We start from the raw sequence: 21,337 nt of genomic DNA on the forward strand, positions 1-21,337 counted from the left end.
TGTGAGAGGTGGACTGTGAAGAAAGCTGATCGCCAAAGAATCGATTCTTTTGAATTGTAGTGTTGGAGAAGACTCTTGAGAGTCCCTTGGACTGCAAGGTGATCCAACCAGTAAGGAGATCTGTCCTGGGTGTTAATTGGAAGGATTGATGGTAAAGTTGAAACTCCGATATTTTGACCACCTCATGCAAAGTATTGACTCACTGGAAAAGACTTTGATGCTGGGAGGGATTGGGGGCAGTAGGAGAAGGGGACGACAGAGAATGAGATGGCTGGATGGCATCACCGACTCAATGGACATGAGTGGAGTGTACTCCGGGAGTTGGTAATGGACAGGGAGGCCTGGCGTGCTGTGATTCATGGGATCACAAAGAGTCAGACAGACTGAGAAACTGAACTGAACTGAGGTGATCATATGGTTTTAATCCTGAAATTTGTTATGATGCATCTCATGGATTAACACACAGCTACTGGAGAATGTCTGCATATCTGGGGAAAAACCTCAATATTAAAGCTGTTCGATACTTTTAAAGTGTTGATGAAATCTTCTTGGGATGATTTTGTTGAGGATGTTTGCCTCTATATTTGTCTATGTGATACTGGTCTATAATTTTCCTTTTCTGTGTTAACGTTGTCTTTGCTATCAGGTGATGCTGACTCGTAGGATGAGTTTGTGGGGTTTCCTACCGTTGTAGTATTTTGGAAATGTTTAAGAAGCCAATATGTTAACATTTAACTTAAAGGTTCATAAAACACCTGTGACATCATCTGGACCTTTAATGTCGTTAGCTGACAAAATTTCATAACAGTATCAATATTAGTGGTTGTAATGTTGTGTTCCAATTTGCTGGTTCCTCTTAACTGAGTTCATAAGAAGTAGTCTGTGGTTTCCAGATTCTACATTTTATTGGCTTAAAATTCTTTGTAGTAATCTATCATGATCTTTTGGTATTTCTGTGCTGTTGGTTATAATGTGTCCTTTCTGATGTATGACTTTATTGATTTGAGTGTTCTCCCATTTTTGTTGATGGCTCTGGCTCATGTTTTATGTATTTTCTTTATTCTCTCCAAGAGCCCCCTTTTAGTATTATTGATCATTGCTACTATTTTCATCTCTTTTTTCTCCCCCCCGCTATTCTCTGTTTTTTTTTTTTTTCCCAAAACCAATTTTTGGTTTTGTGTTTATTCTTCTGTCTAATTGCTTTAGTTGTACGTTTAATTAGTGTTTTATCCTATCTCATGTGTTTTATGAAATCACAATTTCATTGTCATTAGTTTATATGAATATGTACTTCATGGAAAATAGACGGGGAAACAGTGGAAACCGTGTCAGACTTATTGTTTTGGGCTCCAAAATCACTGTGGATGCTGATTGCAGCCATGAAATTAAAAGGTGCTTACTCCTTGGAAGGAAAGTTATGACCAACCTAGATGGCATAATAAAAAGCAGAGACATTACTTTGCCAACAAAGTTCCATCTAGTGAAGCCTATTGTTTTTCCAGTGGTCATGTACAGATGTGAGAGGTGGACTGTGAAGAAAACTGATCGCCAAAGAATTGATGCTTTTGAATTATGGTGTTGGAGAAGACTCTTGAGAATCCCTTGGACTGCATGGAGATCCAACCAGTCCATTCTAAAGGAAATCAGTACTGGTTATTCATTAGAAGGACTGATGCTAAAACTGAAACTCCAACACTTTGGCCAATTCATGGGAAGTGTTGACTCACTGGAAAAGACTTTGATGCTGGGAGGGACTGGGGGCAGTAGAAGGGGACTACAGAGAATGAGATGGCTGGATGGCATCACCGATTCAATGGACATGAGTTGAGTGAACTCTGGGAGTTGGTGATGGATAGGGACGTCTGGCGTACTGCGATTCATGGGGTCATGAACAGTCAGACAGACTTAGAGACTGAACTGAACTGAACTGAGGTGATCATATGGTTTTAATCCTGAAATTTGTTATGATGTATCTCATGGATTGATACGCAGCTATTGGAGAATATCTGCATATCTGGGGAAAGCCTCAATATTAAAGCTTTTTGATACTGTTAATGTGTTGTTGGATTCTTCTTGGGATTATTTTGTTGAGGATGTTTGCCTCTATGTTGGTCTATATGATACTGGTCTATAATTTTCCTTTTCTTTCTTAACTTCGTCTTTGCTATCAGGTGATGCTGTACTCATAGGACGAGTTTTTTGGGTTTCCTACCGTTGTAGTATTTTGGAACTGTTTAAGAAACCCATATGTTAACATTTAACTTAAAGGTTCATAAAACACCTGTGACATCATCTGGACCTTGAATGTTGTTAGCTGACAAATTTTTCATAGCAGTATCAATATTAGTGGTTGTAATGTTGTGTTCATATTTTCTGTTTCCTCTTAGTTGAGTTCCTTAGAAGTAGTCCGTGGCTTCCAGATTCTACATTTTATTGGCTTAAAGCTCTTTGTTGTTATCTATCATGATCCTTTGATATTTCTGCGCTGTTGGTTATAATGTCTCCTTTCTCATGTATAATTTTATTGATTTGAGTGTTCTCCCTTTTTTGTTGATGACTCTGGCTCATGGTTTATGTATTTTCTTTATTCTCTCCAAGAGCCCCCTTTTAGTATTATTTATCTTTGATACAATTTTTATCTTTTTTTTTTTCCAGTTCTATCCTTTATGTGTTTTTTTTTTTTCCCAAAACTAATTTTTGGTTTTGTGTTTATTCTTCTTTCTTTAATTGGTTTAGTTGAAAGTTTAGTTAGCTTTTAACCTGCTAATTGAGTTTTATGCAATCACAATTTAATTGTCATTAGTTTGTATGAATATATACTTCATGGGAAAAAGATGGGGAAAGAGTGGAGACCGTGTCAGACTTAATTTTTTGGGTCTCCAAAATCACTGTAGATGCTGATTGCAGCTATGAAATTAAAAGACGCTTACGCCTTGGAAGGAAAGTTATGAGCAACCTAGATAGGATAATAGAATGAGAGACATTTCTTTGCGAAAAAAGGTCCGTCTAGTCAAGGCTATGGTTTTTCCAGTTTTCATGTACAGATGTGAGAGTTGGACTGTGAAGAAAGTTGATCGCCAAAGAATTGATGCTTTTGAATTGTGGTGTTGGAGAAGACTCTTGAGAATCCCTTGGACTGCATGTAGTTCCAATCAGACCATTCTAAAGGAGATCAATCCTGGTTGTTCATTGGAAGGACTGATGCTGAAGCTAAAACTCCAATAATTTGGCCAACTCATGCAAAGAGTTTACTCACTGAAAAAGACTCTGATGCTGGGAATTGGGGACAGGAGGAGAAGGGGAAGGAAGAGAATGAGATGTCTTGATAACATCACTGACACAATGGACGTGAGTTTGAGTGAACTCTGCGAGTTGGTGATGGACAGGGAGGCCTGGCATGTTCTGATTCATGAGGTCTCAATGAACAACTGAGCTGAACTGTTACACACACACACACACACACACACACACACACATATTTTTCTCTCTGATTCTTCAATGATTTCTTGGCCATGAAGAGGTGTATACATCAACCTCAATGTATTCATGCTTTTCAGTTTTTCCTTTGTTATTTATGCTTTGTTTGTTTTTTTCTAGCCCACCCATGAATGACATATAAATCATAACACTGTGGTTAAAAAAAAAAAAAAAGTCTGATACAATTTTGATTATTTTAAATTTACCAAGTCCTGACGGGTGATCCAGGTTTTTATTTATTTAGAAATATTTATTTTGACCTTGCGAAGAAACTGCACTCTGCGGGTTTTGGGTGAAATCTACTTCAGTATCAGCTGAATTGTCAGGTCTGCTTGTTCTTTACATTTGTTTTCTTTTTCTACTTCATTTAAAAATTGAAAGATAATTGTTTCCCAATGTTGTTCTGGCTTCTGCTGTACAAAGGCATGGAACAGCCTACAGTAAACATATGGCAGTTATTGTGCTATCATCCATTTCTTGTTGTTTAGTTGTTCTATGACCTTCGTAAGTGTTTCTTGCATGATCTCCATTTATTTTCTGAGAGGTTTGATCATCTTTCCTATCGTTACTCTCAATGTTTTTTTCAGTGACAATATCTATTACCTCTTTAATCATGACATATGTATTTTTACCTTGTTTCTTTGCCTGCAAAATACTTTACTGTCTTCATATTTGCTTAGCTTATTATGTAACTAGTCTTTCCTACCCAGGGTATAGGATGGTAGTACTTGCTTCCAGTCTGTATCGTGAATGTATACGTTTGGTCCAGTGTTTTGTGTGTCCATGGAGGGGGAGGGACTGGCAACTACATTCTTGTAGCCACAGCTGATGCTTCTCTCTCTCATGGTGGGACCGTGTCAGAGGGGTCTTTTCCAGGTGTGTATAGGTTTAGTGTACTTTAGACAGTCCATCTGGGAATGATTTGGCTTGTGTTTCTGTCTTACATTGTGTGTGGTGTGAGGCAGCATCTCTGGGTAGTATAGGCTTTTGGGTGGAATGGTTCTTCGTTTCAGATGGAGGCCTTCATAGAGATTCTCACCAATTAATATTCATTAGATCAGGGAATTATCTGGTGGTCTATGATACATTGTTGAAGCCCTAGGTGATCAGGACCAACTTCCAGTCAGAGAACCAAGATCACATAGTAAAAGATTAGACAGGGGAACAAAGGAAGACAGACAAATGGTAAGAACTCAAAATCAAACCACAAGTAAAATAATAGAAGCAGTAATGACAATAGGGAAGAACACAGAATCAAGAGAACTAAGCAAATATCTTGTAAGACATAAAACACCAGAGCAGAGTGCCATCTGAAGAATAAAGGAAAAAACTCTGACAAAATGATAAGAGCTTTCCCACAGAATAAGAGAAAATCACAATTAATCAGGAAATATATGTTTATTAAAACAAAAATGACAAGAAACATCAAACAACATCAACAAAAGGCACAGAAATCAGGAAAAGAAAATGCACAATAGATACATACCAATATAAACAATCTTAAAACACCAAATAAGCAAGAATAATAAGAAAGCTTTTAAGTGAGACAGAGAGTGAACCACCACACATCATAGCAAAACATCGGAAGTACAATGAATGTTACCTAGGGTCCCTGGGTTTTGGTCCTGAACATGTGCCACAGCACAAATTCTCCTCTCTAGAAAACTCACCAAATGTGGGCAGAACTTAACTCTGGATCTTCAGTAAGGACAGGCCAGACTCTAAACTGGGATTGCTCCTTTGTTCTGAGAGCTGCAACAGCCTGGGTATTTTCATTCGTTGGAAATCTATTGTCCTTTTTTATCCCATAGAGAAAGCATCTGCAGAGTTGATTGCATGTATTTAATCTGCGGCTTGCTCAGCTGGTGGGAAAGTTTTCAATTCTTTTCCTTCATTTCCCTGATCCTGAGTCTCAGATGTAGTTTGATAACAACCTCTCCGTGTGGTCACCAGAGAAGGCTGTCCCCAAGACCCTTGTGGAACACTTGGGTCTGCCTTGGTGAGCACAGGAGCAAGAGGTAAAGCTGCTGGGACTGTAGGAACCCTGGTGGTGTCAGTTTTACAGAGGAGCCAGCAACCATGGGCAGAAAAATTGTGGCCCTCATGGGATAGTTTTCTAGCCTGTGGTGGCAGAAGCATGTGTGATAGTTCTAGTTAGTCTTTTTATATTGCCTGATAGTAAGTCTCAGCATGTGGCACGAGGGGGAAATTCAATGCTGTCACTATATCCTCTGTATGACTGAGTACTAAGGTCCCACTCTTTGTCAGTTTGGGATTTTTCAAAGGCATTCCTTTCTACACAGTTTGTCATCCCAGTTGCATAGTTCCATCTCCACATAGTCAAGCAGTTCCCTCACAAGTTGTCTTTCTAAGCCCATGCTTGATCTTCCACGCCCTTGTACACTCGTTGACCTGGCCTGCCATTTGGGGCATGCAGGACCACACCACACATTCTCTGTTTGATTTTCACTATAGGCAAACTATATTTCATCAGCTTCTTCACTTTGCTTCCTTTCAGTCAAAATTAATTTAAGTTTAGTGAGGTCGCTTGCTTGAATCCTCAATCTATTCCCTGATTCTCCATCTCCCACCGCAAGACACAGGCTTGGTTCTATTCCTCTCGTCCTCCTCCCATCTTCCTTCCATTCTTCCCAGTTATGTCTATTTTCCATATAGACCTCACTATTGAGCAAGATCTTCTGCTAATATCCATTTGATAATCTGGAGGAAGTGTTGTCTTGATAGATGGATTATTTGTCATGCCTCCATTGAGAGTTGCACTCAATGTCCTCTTATTTTCTGCGAAATCAGAAATTCTGATGTTATTTCTAGGCAAGCTCTGTAATTCCTTTATGCATGCCGGTGAAACAACAAACTTTAACTGACATGAATTAATCAGTTTGATGGGAGGTTATATACATATTTACGTAATTGTTAAATCATTGATTTTGAACACGCAAATAGACACATTTATTTTTCTTGAAATTTCTGCTAATGAGGAATTGTCATCTGATTAATGGCTCAGAGGTGAAAGCATCTGCCTGCAATGAGGGAGACCTGGGTTCGATCCCTGGGTTGGGAAGATCCCCTGGAGAAGGAAATGGCAACCCACTCCAGTATTCTTGCCAGGAAAATCACATGGACAGAGGAGCCTGGTGGGCTATACTCCACGGGGTAGCAAAGAGTCAGACATGACTGAGTGACTTCACTTCACTAAGGAACTATAGCTCTTTCCAGAATGAGAGGTGGTACAGGAATTGGGCTCAAAAAGTCAGTCCCTGAAAATATCTAGTTATTTGTCAAGCTGTCCTGACATTTTCCCAGAGCACAGATTCCTTACTTCAGCTCTGGAAACTTAACTGTTTTAAGTCGGTGTCAAAGGTCAGAGAGTGGCATGGGCATAGTTTAATTCTTGTATAGGAAGATGCCAAGGGACCAGGAATGTGACAATTGGTAGATGATAGCTTAAAAGAGAGAGACAGAGAAAAAAACTGCAGAACAAAACAAAGCAAAACAGGGAGGGGTAGTTAGTCATTTAATCTTAAGGAAAACCTTAATTGGAGCTTGGATCATAGTAAAAGCAATGGGATTTCATAAAGTTATCTACATTTTCTTTATTGTCTCTGTAACTGGCATAGACTGCGTGTGAAAATGAGGTCATTTAGGTGTGTTTAACTCTTTGTGACCCAATGGACAGTAGCCTACCATCTCCTTTGCCTGGGCATCTTCTAGACGCAGTGATGAAAACTGTGTCTGCCCCATTGCAGGCAGATGCTTTAGCATCTGAGCCACCAGGGAAGCCCTTTGACTGCGTGGGTCACAACAAATTGTGGAACATTCTTAAAGGGATAAGAATACGGGACCACCTTACCTGTATCCTGGGAAACGTGCATGCAGGTGAAGACACAACAGTTGGAATTGGACAAGGAACAATGAACTGGTACATAATAGGGAAGGAAATACATCAAGGCTATGTATTGCCACCCAGCTCATTTGACTTCTGTGCAGAGTGCATCATGGAAAGTAACTTGCTGAAAGAATCTGAAGTTGGAAACAAAGTTACTGTGAGAATAATGAATAACCTGAGTTATAAGATGACAACACACAAATGGCTGAAATATACCAGGAAGCAAAGAGCCTTCTGACGAAGGTGAAAGGGGAGAGTGGAAAAGCTGGATTAAAACTCAATATGAAAACAAACACTCACAAAAAATAAGCTCATGGAATTTGGTCCCATCAATTTGAGATATATTGATGGGATACAATTGAATTAGTGACAGGTTTCCCTTTCTTGACACCCCATATCACTGCCGAATTGACTGCAGCCATGAAATTTAAAGGAACTTGCCCTTTGATGAAAAGCTGTGACCAATCTAGACACCACGTTAAAAAGCTGAGAGATTACTGAAAAAGACCTGATTAGTCAAAGTTGATTTTCGGGCGGAACACGTGGAGGAATAAGCAGAATCACAAGAACTGAGTGCCATAATATTGATGTTTTGCAACAAAGCCTGGAGAAGATATGTGAGAGTTCCGTGGTGAGCATGGAGTTCAAACTAGAAAAGCGTGAAGGAAACCGTCTCTGACTGTCTCAGAAGGACCGATACTGAACATGAAGAGCCAATATATCGGCCACATGAGGCCTAGAGCAAAATCACTGGGAAGAAACCGATGCTGGGAAAGAGTGGGCACAGGAGAAGAAGGGAAGGGCAGAGGCCGAGATGATCGCAAAGCATCACTGACTCAAAGGTCAAGGATTTGAGAAAGCTCTGGGAGATTTGAAGGGCAGGCGAGCCCCGGGTTCTTGTTGTACATGGAGTCACAAAGAATCAGACAAGAGTGAGTGACTGAGCTACATCAAAAAATTAGTCTTGGCAGTGCTGGGAGATAGTTCAGAGAGAATGGTAAGCTTGTCATTGTACCTGGGATGATAAGTGATATTCAGGATAATTAGAAAGAACAAAGCTCTTGTCAGTTTACTTCTTTTCCTCCCTCACATAGTACATCTCACAATGTTTTTGGAGAGGTTCCCAAAAAAGGAGAACTCCTGCGGAGTCATGTGGTATCCTGAGACAGAAACCTTACCGCATCAGCCACTTGGATCTACAATCTTGGTCTTAGGCAGAAGCAGGTATTGTCTGTAAGTGTCTGCTAGAACTGCCCATCTTCTGATGTGTTAACAGGCTGATATTTGATCTTAAGGATGAGGTGAGAGTTAAGCAAACTTATATCTTCTCAATCAAACTCTGTAATCGTGGGTGAAGCATCTTTGACTTGTGTATTCTAGTTACCCTTAGGAAACCTTACAAGGGGTTATATTACTAAGTAAGGATGCAGGTAGGAGACTGGATCCATTTAAACTTTGCTACTTGCCTTCTCTGTACATAGACCATTCCTCTTTTAGTGTCATAGTTTTTGTCTTCAGATGAGGGTTGAGAATTGTGGAACTGTGTGAATGTATCTGAAGTCCCATGAAACAGAAGACAGGGAGTACACAGTTTTCCTCTTTGAATCAGATCTCAAGATTTTTGCCTTAATCAATTTTCACTATCAGTGCATCTCAAATATTCATACATTCTTTTCATTTATTTATTTATTTTAATTGGAGGCTAATTAAATTGCATTATTGTATTGGTTTTGGCATACATTGACATGAATCTGCCCCGGGTGCACATGTGTTCCGAATCTTGAACCCCACTCCCACCTGCCTCCCCAACCAAATCCTCTGGTTTATCCCAGTACACCAGCCCTAAGCATCCTGTATCATGCATCGAACCTGGACTGGAGATTCGTTGTATATATGATCATATACATGTTTCAGTACCATTATATGATGATTGCCACACAGAGCTGAAACCAGAATTCATATATAGTCATTATCTTATCAGTGTGGTAGGGCTTGGATATTGAAGATTTTATCTACGAAGTATGTGGGCCATGTTTTCACTTCCTTCTATTTAATTGTCTATTTTAACTGATACCCTTGTGAAGGAGAAAGGCCACTTCTGTCATGTGGGAACAGAATTACAGATTTCATCATTAGTTTCTTTGATCCCTAAGAATGCTATTCATAATGGTGAGTGTGCCACCTCCAATAGGATTGTAGTATCCTATTATAAGAAAACCTGGTTGAAACTCCACACATCTACTTGCCTTCTCTGGTATTGCCAAATTAGTAGGGGGGTGTTTTTGTTATTGCCAGACATCACAGACTTCAAAGGCCCTTCTGAACTTTGGTGGGCTGATTGTGACAGTGCCGTAGATTTTAAGTATCTTAGGTTGTAGTCGCTTGGTTATTATCGAAATGCTTTCGCTCTCTGAGACTCATCCATTTGTCTTGTAATTTGAAATACTAAAGCAGACTTTGGATGGACATTTTAGTTTGTACCTCTTTATACTATTGAATTAGCCGTTTCTTCAGCCAAAATCTCTAATATAAAAGTCCAAAAGAGAACCCAGATGTACACTCACAATCACATTCTTAATCTGATACACACACACACACACACACACAAGGAGAATCACAATCTTACATGCCCAAAACACAATTATGAAAGGAAAGGAAAACCAAAGTACTCACTGAAGGACACCTATGAAATGCACTGAGTTCTCTGTTATTTGTTTCTAGGCTTAATGTTGGAAGTTATTTTGTAGTTAAATGATTTCACTCTAGGGACATTTTAAACCAATATGTTTCAAAAGATAGAACATTGATCTACATCTCATGGGATCTTAGAATATTTGCATGAAAAACTATGCTGTGATTTGATGAAAATAAAGTTTTAGTGTACCAATATTGAAGTCATATTGACCTCTTTAGGTCCTTCAGTGACACATTTGCTTGTTATATTTTAAGTATCCAATTTCATCCCCTGACTTTATCCCATCAATTTCTCTAATTTTTGCCCCAATCTTCTGTATTTACCTCACTTAATTTTTGTTTTCAGTTTTACAATTTTAGGCACCAATCATAAACTAAATACATAAAGGAAAGGAAATTGAATTCATGTATAATGCTTCCCTAAGATATTGAGCTATTTTCTCTATAAGCTTTGGAGAATGACAGGTACTGATATTTTAAAGCCATATGGCAATTGATAACAAAGGGAATGGACCATATAACCAGGTTTCCTTTGGTAGGACAATTGAAGTACAGGTTAATGCTGTTAGTACAGGTTAGTACTGTTTTGTTTCAGGAGGGAAGAAAAACAGTAGCTTTTCAACATGATATATTGAATGTCCTTGTCCATGTCTTTTCCAAGTTATCACATAGGACTAAGTGGATTATTCCTGTTCTTTATGAGAAGGACCTGCCAGTCAAAGCAGAACATGAAAAGAAGGTAAAAGGGACTGAGAACGAATAATCAGTACATGGCAATAAAATAGCAAATGGAATCACCTTTAAGGTGATATTTCTCAAAGGATGCAAATTGGACTACATCGTCAGTCAGTTTGTCAGTTCAGTTGCTCACTCCTGTCTGACCCTTTGCGACCCCATGAATCACAGCATACCAGGCCTCCCTGTCCATCACCAAAACCTGAAGTTCACTCAAACTCATCTCCATCAAGTCGGTGATGCCATCCAGCCATCTCATTCTCTGTCTTCCCCTTCTCCTCCTGTCCCATATCCCTCCCAGCATCAGAGTCTTTTCCAGTGAGTCAACCGTTCACATGAGGTGGCCAAAGTATTGGAGTTTCAGCTTCAGCACCAATCATTCCAATGAACACTCAGAACTGATCTCCCTTAGAATGAACTGGTTGGATCTCCTTGCAGTCCACGGGACTCTCAAGAGTCTTCTCCAACACCACAGTTCAAAAGCTTCAAGTCTTCGGCTATCAGCTTTCTTCACAGTCCAACTCTCACATCCATACATGACCACTGGAAAAACCATAGCCTTGACTAGCCAGACCTTGGTTGGCAAAGTAATGTGTTTGCTTTGCATATGCTATCTAGGTTCATCATAACTTTCCTTCCAAGGAGTAAGTGTCTTTTAGTTTCATAAAAATACTGAAATCTAAAACAAGAGCATTGAACTTTGGGCTTTAAATCATAACTAAGGACACCAATTTCAATAACACTTACCATTGCTTTAAAATGCTCACCCCTTGAATGTAATTTTTCAGTGAAAGAAAAAGTGTGTTTGTTGACCATTCCTTTATCTACACAGATATTCCACAGATTTCACTGTTCATTAGCTGCAAGAATGAAAGTGGTCAACTTATCTTGATGTTGTCCTATGTGGGTAACCATCCCAAAACAGGGATCTGACTTGATGTTGCCACCAACATCTAAAGGAATGACCCCAAATTTGAGATTGCAAAGATTTCTAGGTAGTTTTCATGATATCTGGATAGTACAACAAGCAGACACTCTGTTCAGAGTATTTCGTTGTGAAATATATTAGGGATCAACCATTGATATTGATCCCTGCTTAATCCATGACTTTTCTAGATTATTAAAATTAATGATTCTTTTTGTTTATTCATGTCTCCACAACTACTATTGAATTTTCGGGTACTGGGTCCTGAAACTACATGCTTAGAATGGGTTCTTATAGACTGTAAACTTCATGATAGCAACAGTCATTTTATAGTTTGAATTCCCACATTTAACATTCGTGTAAATATAATAAACATTTATCAACTTGGAAAAAGTTATCAGTAAAGAGGAAAGGCCAATAATGATAAAACTGACGGTTATAGGAATATGTTGAGTAATGTATATAGCATTTGATTGGTTATGACATTTCTTTATTGATAACTTAGTAAGTACTTAAAATATATCATTTGCAGGCTCTAATTTTAGCTGATGTGAAAGATACATAAAGAGAGTAGACCCAAAACACATGGAAGACCTGAATGGCAGTTCCTTCCAACCCCAAGAAAGAGTTGAGACAAAATTGTGAGAAGGGGCTTAACATGACTGAAATTAGGTTGAGAGACTGTAGCTCTGGAAGTATAGTATAAGAGAAAGATAATGAAATTATTAAGGAAAAAAGATACCATGTCTTCACAGAACTTGTTCATCACACTGATGTGCTGCAATCACCACCAGGAATATTTTATGTCTCTGTGTGAACCGATAAGCAACATCTAAAGATGCATTAGGAAATATAGGGTGGAATCTTGGTTTCAGGAAATAAAGGTGTGCCTCAAGGACAGCATCTTCCCTGGTGGCTCAGACAGTAAAGCGTCTACCTGCAATGTGGGAGACCCGGGTTTAAACCCTGGGTCAGGAAGATCCCTGAAGAAGGAAATGACAACCCACTCCATTAACTTTGCCTGGAGAATCCCATGTATGGATGAGCATGGTAGGCTACAGTCCACAGCGGTCGCGAAGCGTCGGTCACGAGTGAGCTACTTCACTTTGGCTTTCACTTAAGGACAACAGAACAAAAATGTCCCTATACATTATCACTTGTAAAATGCATATCTTGTGCCCACCATGGGCCATTCACTGGTTATGTTATGTTTTCTTTGGTATCACAGTGACAGTACAGTGGTGATCATGATTTTGATGATCATGATTTTATATTTTCAAGTAGATAATGAATTTCTATACTGAAGATAACCTTCTGTCTACCCTTTTAATACTCTACCAGTATCTAGTAGAATATAATGTAACTATGAATGCACTAAGGTGCATACTGTGCATTTCCATTTCTTTGATTTTATTTGTATCTCTTCCTTCACCCATACACTCCTCATGTAGACACCCATTCATTTCAGCAGGGATGATTTCTGAAATCACGTTACATCCATTACCTCTTTTCCCTTTGTTCTCATTTTCTTGCTTACAAATATTAGATCAGGTGTCATTGACCTAGGATGCATAATGAATGTTTTCTTGTCCTGAAGAGTTTATAAAATAGTGCAGTAAAATAGCCAGACATTAAACTAAGCCTCATTTTTCTCTTCATTGCCTGAAAAAAGAATATGAAACTATGAAGATGAACATGTAAGTTTATTGTTCAAATACAAGAATTGTAGGTATTTGTTGACATCTCCCAACAAAAATTTCAATCTTCATTAGGCTCCATAATCTGACATTTATTTGATAGGTCCATTTTAAATAGCATGGTTTTCACATAACGATGATTCTTGATGAGTTGACTTGAAAGAGAGGAGGCAGATATATAAATGATCTTTGGCACTGAGGGCCATGAGTTGCCTCTCTTTTGTAGGTCACGGAAAGGACTGTCATGGGCTGACATATCACTATATCTATCTGGAAACTTATAAGGCTCCACCATCAGTCTAGAATAACTGCTCTGTAATGGAGATAGGATGTGGTTCTGAGAATTCGATCTAGTTGTCGTAGGCAAGTCCTCAACGTGGCCATTTACCTGAGTGTAGCTGCTATGTGAGTGCCACTTAAACATGCTCAACTGATTTAAAACAGCAGGTTGATCTCCCAAAATCTGTTCTGTTTGGCTAACTGATATTGATGATGGGGAAGGTAAGTCACACAGAGCTAGAGCTCTTGTATTAGCGACTATCTGACTGGTGTGAGGCTTTTCTATGAAAGGCACACTTAAACTGGTGGAGGCTGAAATTGTACTCTCTCCACTAGTTTCAGGAAGAAAATCAGAGTTATGATCATCTATGTTGACACTTTCTTTAACATGCTTCTTCTTGCAATCTCGAACTAATGAAGATATTGCAGACACAATTTTAATCCCAACTCGTCTTTTTATTCCTACTAAAATTTGAGGATACCCTCTTTTGAAATTTGGATTATAGTAGATCTGTAACTAAAGTCAAAGGATATAATTATTTAGTTTCTTTATAAACCAAGGTAAAACTGCCATAAAAGCTAAACTATAAAAGTTTATTCCTTCATACAGATGGCTAACAAACACATGAAAAGATGCTCAACATCATTTATAATCAGAGAAATGCAAATCATAACCACAATGAGGTACCATTTTGTGCCAGTACGAATGGCTTATATCCCAAAGTTACAAGAATAAATACTGGAGGGGGTGTGGAGAAAAGGGAACCCTCCTATACTGTTGGTGGGAATGCAAACAGCACAACCACTATGAAGAACAGTGTGGAGCTTCCTTCAAAAGCTGGAAATAGAGCTGCCATAGGACCCAGCAATCACACTCCTGGGCATATACACAGAGGAAAACTGAATTGAAAGAGACACATGTGCTCTAATGTTTATTGTAGCACAGTTTATAATAGCCAGGACATGGAGGTAATCTACATGTCCATCTGCAGACGAATGGATAAGAAAGCTGTGGTGCACATGCGCAATGGAGTATTACTCAGCCATTAAAAATACACCTGAATCAGTTCCAATGAGGTGGATGAAACTGGAGCCTATTATACAGAGTGAATTAAGGCAGAAAGAAAAACACCAATACAGTATACTAACGCATATATATGGAATTTAGAAAGGTGATAACAATAACCCTGTAAATGAGACAGCAAGAGAGACACAGATGTATAGAACAGTCTTTTGGACTCTGTAGGAGAGGGCGAGGGTGGGATGATTTGGGAGAATGGCATTGAACCATGTATATTATTATATGTGCAACGAATCACAATTCCAGGTTCGATGCATGATACAGGATGTGCGGGGCTGGTGTACTGGGATGAACCAGAGGGATGGGATGGGATGGGGAGGGAGGAGAGAGGGAGGTGGGAGTGGGTTCAAGATGGGGAACACATGTACACCTGGGGCAGATTCATGCCAATGTATGGCAAAAACCAATACAATAATGGAAAGTAATTAGCCTCCAATTGAAAAATAAAATTAGGAAAGAATAAATAATTCCTTCTATGATACCAATTAAATTCCATCAAATTAAAGGCCTCCAGAGTAGTTTTAACAGCTAACATGTTAGAAACAAATGTGCTCCTCGACTAAAAATATGTTGTATATATATAGTAAATATCATAAGTAGCTTCAAGACTCATATCTTGTTTCAAGTTGATTGGAAAGTTTGTTTCAACATCAAATATTGTATCCTCCAGCTGTCTCAACTTCAAACAATAAAGCTTTATCAACAAATTCCTATGTCAATTTTGAATTTTGTTTTAGCTACATATGGTAACATGCTTTCTAGGTCACATGATTTAATCTTACATATTGTTAATAAGTGAAAATTTTGGGATACCTTGCTCAAAAGAGCGATGTTGTTTTCTTCTTCCAGAAAGTCAGATAGTGAAGCAGATCTTTGAAGAGGTTGTCGCTTTTTACTAAACCCATAAAGGTTCAGCTGTCGAACTAAACTTTTCATATTATTGGTTTCAAATATTCTGAACGGCGCCTTTCTTTCCAAGACTTCTTTCTTGAAGAGTTCTTCATTGATCACTATACAAGTGCCACTCTCATCCCACCAAATAGATTGAAATTGATCACTTTCCACTATATTCCACAATTTTTGTGGAAAAGTGAGTGGAAGAAAATCATTCAGCTCACCTGTTTCAGAGACAGAAAATGTATAACATGGCCTTTTCATCAGAACTTCCTCAAAGCCTGAAAAGCATATTCTTCAATAAGACATCGCAAAACTGAGTCCCCATCAAGTGTATAATCATACAAAGGTCTGATGGAGGTTTCTGAAGCAGTGGATTCATCGTTAGGAGGCACATCTTGAATTTCTGAAGAAATATGTGCCATCTCAGGAAATTCTTTCTTCAGATACTTTTCTCGTTTTTCTGATATACACACAGCAAATTCAAATGCTGCTTGGCTGGCCTAAGGGGGGAACTCCCTAGAACATCACAGTGGTTCCAAAATGCACTGGTCTCCTAGCAATGGAAGAGTAGCTGTGACATCACAAAGTCACTGGTCTCCTAGCAAGTGAAGGGTAGCTGTGACATAACAACGTCACTGGTTTCCTAGAAATTGATGGGCAATGTTCAACCAGTGTTTATACTTCAGCATCAACTTAAAATACAGGCTCCTTACACAAACAGTAACAAAAACCATGAGGCTGCAAAATCTCATTCCTAAAGAATGTTTATATGTATAAATCAAATCAGTAAATCCATTTGGTTTCTGAAATAAAAGTGATTCTTGGCATCGGCCAAGAGGAGCTACCCCAAGCCCAAGGCCAGGGGCAGCAGCCGAAAGGAGCTATCCCACATCAAAGTGGCGCTGGCTGTGCTGGCACAGGAGGGACGTGAGGATCAACTCCACATTCAAGATCAGGTGGGGCAGCCGTGAGGAGATACCCCTCGTCCAAGGTAAGGTGCAGTGGCTGTGCTTTGCTGGAGCAGCCGTGAAGAGATACCCCACAACAAAGGTAAGAGTAACCCAAATATGATGGTAAGAATTGCGAGAGGGCATCAGAAGGCAGACACACAGAAATCTTGATCATAGAAAGTTAGTCGATCTGATCACATGGACCACAGCTTTCTCTAACTGATCTCTAACTGAATGAATCTAAGCCATGCTGTGTAGGGCCACCCACGATGGACGGGTCATGGGGGAGAGGTATAACAGAATGTGGCCCACTGGAGAAGGGAATGGCAAGTCACTTCAGTATACTTGCATCGAGAACACCAAGAACAGTATGAAAAGGCATAATAATAGGATACTGAATGAGGAGCTCCCCAGATCGGTAGGTTCCCAGTATGCTACTGGCGATCAGTGGTGAAATAACTTCAGAAAAAATGAAGGAATGGAGCAAAAGCAAAAGCAATGCCCAGTTGTGGATGTGACTGGTGATATAAGCAAGGTCTGATGATGCAAAGAACAATATTGCATGGGAACCTGGAACGATATGTCCATGAATCAAGACAAATTGGAAGTGGTCAAACAAGAGATGGCAAGATTGAACGTAGACATTCTAGGAATCAGTGAACTAAAATGGACTGGAATGGGTAAATTTAACTCAGATGACCATTATATATACTATTGTGGGCAGGATTCCCTTAGAAGAAATGGAGTAGTCATCATAGTCAACAGAAGATTCCGAAATGCTGTACTTGGATGCAGTCTCCAAACGAACAGAATGATCTCTGTTCATTTCCAATGCAAACCATTCAATATTACAGTAATTCAAGCCTATATCCCAACCAGTAACACTTAAAAAGCCGAAATTGAACGGTTCTGTGAAGACCTACAAGACCTTTTAGAACTAACGCTTAAAAAAGATGTCCTTTTCATTTTAGGGGACTGGAATGCAAAAATAGGAATTAAGAAACACCGGGCATAACTGGGAAATCTGGCCTGGGAGCACAGAATGAAACAGGACAAAGGCTAATAGAGTTTTGCCATGAGAACACAATGGTCATAGCAAGCAAGTACTTTCCGCAACAGAAGAGAAGACTCGACACATGGACATCACCAGATGGTCAACACCAAAATTAGATTGACTGTATTCTTTTCAGCCAAAGTGGAGAAATACTATAAAGTTACCAAATACAAGACCAGAGCTGACTGTGGCTCAGATCATAAACTCATTATGGTCAAATTCAGACTTAAATTGAAGAAAGTAGGGGAAACCACTAAACTATTCAGATATGACTTAAATCAAATCCTTTATGATTATACTGTGGAAAGGAGAAATAGATTTAAAGGACTAGATCTGATAGATAGAGTGGCTGATGAACTATGGACGGAGGTTCATGTCATCGTACAGGAAACAGGGACCAAGACCATCCCCATTGAAAAGAAATATTAAAAAGCAAAATGGCTGTCTGGGGAGGGATTACAAATAGCTGTGAAAGTAAAGAAGCGAAAAGCAAAGGAGAAATAAAAAGATATAAGCATCTGAATGCAGAGTTCCAAAGAATAACAAGGAGAAATAAGAAAGCCTTCCTCAGCAATCAATGCAAAGAAATCGATGAAAAAAACAGAATGGGAAAGACAAGAGATCTCTTCAAGAATATTAGAGATACCAAGGGAACATTTCATGAAAAGATGGGCTCGATAAAGGACAGAAATTGTAGGGACCTAAGAGAAGCAGCAGATATTAAGAAGAAGTGGCAAGAATACACAGAAGAACTGTACAAAACAGATCTTCACAACCAAGATAATCATGATGGTGTGATCAATGACTTCAAGCCAGACATCTTGGAATGTGAAGTCAAGTGAATATGAAGACAAGTGGGCCTTAGAAAGCATCAATATGAACAAAGCTAGTGGAGGTGACAGAATTCCAGATGAGCTATTTCAAACCCTGAAAGATGATGTTGTGAAAGTGTTGCACTCAATACACCAGCAAATTTGGAAAACTCAGCCGTGGCCACAGGAATGGAAAAGGTCAGTCTTCATTCCAATCCCAAGAAAGGCAATGCCAAAGAATGCTTAAATGACCGCACAACTGCACTCATCTCATAGGCTAGTAAAGTCATGCTCAAAATTCTCCAAGCCAAGCTTCAGCAATATGTGAACTGTGAACTTCCAAATGTTCAAGCTGGTTTTAGAAAAGGCAGAGGAACCAGAGGTCAAATTGCCAACATCCTCTGGATCATGGATAAAGCAAGAGAGTTGCATAGAAACATCTATTTCTGCTTTATTGACTATGCCAAAGCCTTTGACTGTGTGAATCACAATAAAATCTGGAAAATTCCGAAAGAGATGGAAATACCAGAAATACCAAATGGAAATACCAAATGCCCTGCCTCTTGAGAAACCTGTATTCAGGTCAGGAAAAAACAGATAAAACTGGACATGGAACAACAGGCAGCTTCCAAATAGGAAAAGGAGTACTTCAAGGTTGCATATTGTCACCCTGCTTATTTAACGTCTATGCAGAGTACATCATGAGGAATGCTGGGCTGGAAGAAGCACAGGTTGGAATCAAGATTACCACGAGAAATGTCAATAACCTCAGATATACAGATGACATCACTCCTACTGCAGAAGTGAAGAGTAACTAAAAAGCCTCTTGATGAAAGTGAAAGAGGACAGTGAATAAGTTGGCTTGAAGCCAACATTCAGAAAACTAAGATCATGGCATCTGGTCCCATCACTTCATGGGAAATAGATGGGGAAACAGTGTCAGACTTTATCACTGCGTTTGCTGATTGTAGTTTTGAAATTAAAAGATGCTTACTTCTTGGGAGAAAAGTTATGACCAACCTAGATAGAATATTAAAGAATAGAGACATTACTTTGCCAACAAAAGTCCGTCTAGTCAAGGGTATGGCTTTTCAGTGGCCATATATGGATGTGAGAGTTGGACTGTGAAGAAAACTGATCCCCGAAGAACTGATGCTTTTGAACTGTGGTGCTGGAGAAGTCTCTTGTGAGTCCCTTGGACTGCAAGGAGATCCAACCAGTCCATTCTAAAGGAGATCAGTCCTGGATGTCCATTGGAAGGACTGATGCTCAATCTGAAGCTCCAGTTCTTTGGCCAACTCATGAGACGAGTTGACTCACTGGAAAAGACTCTGATGCTGGGAGGGATTGAGGGCAGGAGGAGAGGGGACGACAGAGTATGAGATGGCTGGATGGCATGGCAGACTCGATGGAGGCAGGTCTGAGTGAACTCCGGGAATTACTGATGGACAGGGAGGAGTGGCATGCTGCGATGCATGGGGTCGCAAAGAGTCGGATTCCACTGAGCGACTGTACTGAACTGAACTGAACTGAACTGAACTGAACCCAAATAAACTTTGATTACTCACTTCTCTGCAATAGTTTATTGTAGAACCAAGTAAGGTGTCCTAGCAGCTGGTCCTTCAAAGACCCACACTCCCCGAATATTTTCAGGGGAACGATTTTAATGACACAGTGAGGTTGGGCATGGGGTGTGTGATATACTTTGGGGACATTCTACTAGTGGCCTGTTACTGAGGATATTGGGAGTCAACATCATTGCCCATCTGGTTCCAACTACTCTGTGGTCTAGGTACTTACATTTCAGCCTGGTTGGGGCTTTCAGTTCAGTTCAGTTCAGTTCAGTCGCTCAGTCGTGTCCGACTCTCCGCGACCCCATGAATCACAGGACTCCAGGCCTCCCTGTCCATCACCAACTCCCAGAGTTCACTCAAACTCATGTCCACAGAGTTGGTGATGCAATCCAGCCATCTCATTCTCGGTCGTCCCCTTCTCCTCCAGCCCCCAACATTTCCCAGCATCAGAGACTTTTCCAGTGAGTCAACTTGTCGCATGAGGTGGCCAAGTATTGCAGTTTCAGCTTTAGCATCAGTCCTTCTAATGAACAACCAGGGTTGATCTCCTTTAGAATGGACTGGTTGGATCTCCTTGCAGTACAAGGGACTCTCAAGAGTCTTCTCCAACACGAAAGTTCAAAAGCATCAATTCTTTGGCGATCAGCTTTCTTCACAGTCCAACTCTCACATCTGTACATTACCACGGGAAAAACCATAGCCTTGACTAAACAGATCTTGGTTAGCAAAGTAATGTCTCTGCTTTTTAATGTACTATCAGGTTGTTCATAACTTTCCTTCCAAAGAGTAAGCGTCTTTTAATTTCATGGCTGCAATCAGCATCTGCAGGGATTTTTAGTATCTGTAAAACTGTTCACAGGATATTGCTCAGAATGTTATTTACGGCCCTTGAGGATGAACTAAAGATCCTTGACTTTGCTTAATGGCTAAAACATTATTATTCTATATCGCTTGATTATTTTCCTTTGTTTTTGTCTTTTCTATTTTCTCTGATAAATATTACTCTTGGAACACGAGGAAGTCTAGAATCTCCTATTTCTCTCTCTCTCGGTTTTCATACTTTTCAATATTAAGAAGGGACTGATTAGAACATGAAAGGAAATAAACTGTTGGATTTAGAGCGTGATCATGTGTGACTGAGAATCCCAGTTCCAGGTTCGATTTTTAATCAGGATCCCCAGTTCTTGGAGTGTTTGAATCAACAACAATTTTGGCTCTTTCATAATGAGATGGAGCATGGAGTTGTAAATAATTC

This window comes from Moschus berezovskii, chromosome Y (genome assembly GCF_049115385.1).
Source record: "Moschus berezovskii isolate FMDL1 chromosome Y, NW_MosBer_1.0, whole genome shotgun sequence".
Lineage (NCBI taxonomy): Eukaryota > Metazoa > Chordata > Mammalia > Artiodactyla > Moschidae > Moschus > Moschus berezovskii.